Genomic DNA, 5000 nt, shown 5'->3' with positions numbered 1-5000 from the left:
AACGAAATCACCTGGTAGTAGTCCGAACAATTGATTATAAAGATAATGGTTTAAGGCTTTAAGCAATAATTGAAATGCAGTTGATCCTTCAGCTGTGCAGGAAGGGTATTTGCCTTGGCTGAAGAAAACTATATTGAGGCAGTAAAAAAAAAAAAAAAAAAAAAAATATATATATATATATATATATATCCGTAGTGATATAAAGGTAAACATAGTCAGAAAAAAGTCTTGCAAGTGTGTGAAATTCTTTAGTTTTAGGATAAGCAAAACGTGTACCTTGGGTGAGGAAGACATGTGGCCCAAGCCACGTCGTGCCATGTCCACTATCACCTCTTTCTTTTCACCATCATTTCTCCATCACACTGTCGGCGCTTCTCCATCAGTAGCTTTTCCGCATGTTCTCCACCACGGCTAGTACCGTGATGAACAAGGTTTACACCGTCATAAAGATTCACTTTCAATATCGCCCGATGTTTTGAACCCATTTACCTGTCGAAGTGATGAGTAGCGCTGTCACGGGGGACCACCACTATCGCTGACAAAACACTCCCGAACGCGCCGCCATACGCTGTCGTTTTTACCACCGCCTGTCTCCAGAACTTCCACCGCCATTGCCAACACCTTTAGCAATTCCACCACCTCTACTGCCATCTGTTTCTACCATAAATATTATTACTTTTCCTACAACTGTTACTATCACCATTACTACTGTTATTAATACCGCTAATACTACTTTTATACATGATGCAATTGCTACTGTTATTGATGCATCTATTGCTACTGTTCAAATACTTCTACCACTTTTGCCACAATTCTAACTATGGCTGTTGCTACCGCTATTTGTACTGCTTTTGCTATGCCTATCGCGACCTGTGCCACTGCCAATACTACTCATAGTAATCCTGTCATCGACACCATATAGTTGTCACCTTTACCATCACCAACACCACTACCATCACTGCTAACACTATTACTTACGTCAACATCATTTCCACTGCCACCAATTTGACTGTCACCACATCCTCAAACACCTTTCCACTATTTGTTTTTTTATTATTTTCTGTTTGTTTATCATTATTTGCTTGATTCTCATTTATTATTAGTTATATGTCAAGTTATTTTTATTTACTATTTACCTGTTTGTTTATTATTTAACTATACCTATGCATTTATTTGATTCATTATTATTTACATTATTATATATTTATTTCTTATTAATTTATTTGTTTGTCTATTTATTTATTTATTTATTTATTTATTTATTTATTTATTTATTTATGTGTTTATGTGTTTGTGTGTTTGTGTGTTTGTGTGTTTGTGTGTTTGTGTGTTTGTTTGTTTGTTTGTTTGTTTGTTTATTATGATAATTTTTGCATCCGACCTTGACATGGACCAAAAGGTCTCCTGTCGACATGCTCCACCTTTGTAATCTTTGTAAACCACTGTCAACATTACCACCACTGCCACTAACTGTGACCACTATAGCTTGGTTCACCTCCAACACTTCCACATTATCTGCCACTACCATTATCTCTAACATTACTACCAAAATCACTAACACTGTCACATAAGTATCATTATCATAACTATCACCACCCTCACTTGCACCACTAAAGCCAGCACTACCACTATTAGCAAAACCACAGCCATTATCATCACTATCACTAAAATTATTTCCACCTTCATTACCATCAGTATTATCGTCGAAACCTTTACTGTATCACTACTACCATCACAACAACCACAACCACCACCACAACCACCAACATAACCACCACCATCATCTCCTTCTATATCGTCACTGCCTCCATGAACACCCACCGGTTACACCACTACAACTATCACTACCACACCTACCACCAACACCACCATCATTACAATTGTCGCTACTGGTAATTTATTGGTACCATTTCCACCACTACTACTACTCTCTGTTCATATTATTTCCATTATCACTACACTTCAATTACCACTGCCACTTCCGTTGTCACTATCACAATTGACGAGTTAAACACCATATGAGGACGGAGCCTTTATTTGTACGACGTTTCGCTTCTTACAGCTTTTTCAAGTACAAGTTGAGATACAAATGATTGAGATTAAAGCATTTGTATCTCAACTACGTCAATCTTGTCGGCAACTGCCACTTTCAAGGAAACTATCACAATCATTGACACCGCCTCCCCGAGACTGAAATGTGGCTTGATCAATCGAGACCCTCCTTCAGACGGAAAACCACTTCCCAGCCTCTCAGCTACTTAGATTTGTGTGTTCTCTATCACAATAGAATACATAAAGCGTCCTTACACCTAATTAAAGGTATTGACTCTAAGACACAACATCTCGAATGATGTGTTTATTCACAAAAATAAGTAATAAATTTTTAAAGAGTTTGCAAATTGGAAGAAAAGAAAATTTGCATCAATACTGAACTCATTCACTCCCTAGTGGATTTTCTTCATCTGAATAAAATTCATGAGAACATAGTGACAAGAAAATGTATATATACATGTGTATGCGTGTATCCTTCCCTATTGAGTTGCGTTGGGTTTCCAGCCAACAGAACAGCCACCACAGACACTTTTGCCACCGATGCAGCCGCAGCCGTTGACACTTGTTTCTTACCTCTCAATTCTTCCTCCTTTTCTACGTCGTCATCGTCTTCCTTCTCCGCCTCCTCTTTTTCTCTCACCCCCTCCTCTTCCTCCTCTTCAATCACCCCTCCACCCTCCCCTCCACCCTCCCCTCTTCGATCACCCTTTCCCCCTCCTCCTTCTCCTCCCCCTCCCCCTCCTCCTCAATCTCCTCAACCACACCTTCCTCGTCCTCAACCGCTTCCTCCTCCCCTCCTCCTCATCTTTCTCCTCCCCAGCTCCTCCTTTACCTCCTCCTCCCTCACCCACTCCTCCTCCTCCATTTCCTCATTTCTCCTGTACTACCCTTTTCTCTTCCTCCTTCACTGCTCCATTCTCTCCTTCTTTTTTCTCCTCCTCCTCCTCCTCCATTACCACCACCTCATTTTCCTCCTGCTTATTCTCCCCTCCTTCTCCTGTTATTCTTCTTATTCATTCTCTTCCTCCTCTTCCTCTTCCTTCACTTTTTTGTCGTCCTTCTCCTCTTCCTCGTCCTCCTCGTCCTGCTTTCCGTCCTCCGCATTTTCTTCTTTTTTTTCCTCTCCCTCCTCATCGTCTTCAATATTCCTTCCAATTCCCTCGTCCATCTCGTCCTTTTCCTTTCCCCTCATCTTTCTTCCTTGCCCTCATCCTCGCCTTCTTTTCATCTCTCTCCGCGTCCTCCTCTTTCTTTTTTTGTCTTCCTCCTCGTCCTATTCCTCGTTCTCTTCCTCCTCCTCTTCCTTTTTCTTTTTGCCCTACACCTAGTCCTTCTACTCGTCCTCCTATTCGTCCTCCTCCTCCTATTCGTCCTCCTCCTCGTCTTTCCCATTCTCCTCCTACCCTTTCTCCTCTTTCAAAGCAAACAACCTCATGAGTTCGATAAAGGAAAATGGCAGTGAATTCCGGGGACGTTTTTTCAATGTCACAGTGTTTGCGTCCTCCCTCTAATTTTCTCGATAATTGAGTTTTTTTTTCTCTGTGTGTGGATATTTGATGTCGAGGTCTTTTCATTTTCCTTACAATGAAATATGCCTCAAATAAGGGCCTGTCAGTCTCGAAAAATTCTCTCAGCCTGGTGCGATAAGTTAGGGCGTAAACATCTTATGGAAAAGAGGGGGCGCGGGGAATTAGGCATTTTTTCTTCAAGAAATCCAAAGACCGTCTTTTGGTACTTATTCTCATTTAGTATCAGCCGATAAGATACTTAGATATATATACATACATAAATATTGTATATAATATATATATATGTATATATGTATATGTATATATGTATATATGTATATAATATATATATATATATATATATGTATATATGATATATATATATATTTATATAATATATATATAATATATATATAATGTATATATGTATATAATATATATATATAATATATATATATATGTATATATGTATATAATATATATATATAATATATATATAATGTATATATGTATATGATATATGTATATAATAATATATGTATATGTATATATGTATATAATATATGTATATGATATATATATATGTATATAATATATATATGTATATAATATATATATATGTATATATATATATACGTATACACACATATATATATATATATATACGTATACATATATATGTATATATATATACATATATATATAATATATATATCTATATATGTATATAATATATATATATATGTATATATAATATATATATATGTATATAATATATTTATATATATATGTATATAATATCTATATATATGTATTTAATATATATGTAAATAATATATATGGTATAATATATAATATATATATATATATATGTATATATATATATATATAAGTATATAATATATATATATATATGTATATAATATATATATATATATGTATATAATATATATATTTATGCATATAATATATATTATATGTATATAATATATATATAGTGTATATAATATATATATATATGAATATAATATATATATATATGTATATAATATATATGTATATAAATATATATATATATATATATGTAGTATATAATATATACATATATATATATATATGTCTATAATATATATATATATATATATATATATATATATATATATATATATATATATATATGTACATATATATACGTATACGGCCAAAATCTATATTGGTGCTCTTATATGAACTCTGGACGACAGGAAATGTCCTCACTCCCCCCGTGGAGACGCACGACCGCCTCCTGCCGGTCAGAGCGAACGCTCTCCACCCTTCCATCGACAGATCCGACACACCAACTGCTCAAAAGAATTCCTGCTTCCATCTTTTTGCCGTTTCAGACTTATGGTGGGTCCACGAAAGAATGAATCTTGTTGATTTGACAAAGGAAAATGAAAA

This window comes from Oratosquilla oratoria, chromosome 33, assembly GCF_046742065.1.
Source record: "Oratosquilla oratoria isolate Oo_2021 chromosome 33, ASM4674206v1, whole genome shotgun sequence".
NCBI lineage: Eukaryota > Metazoa > Arthropoda > Malacostraca > Stomatopoda > Squillidae > Oratosquilla > Oratosquilla oratoria.
The sequence above is the reverse complement of the archived record's forward strand: the minus strand, read 5'-3'. Positions refer to the sequence as shown.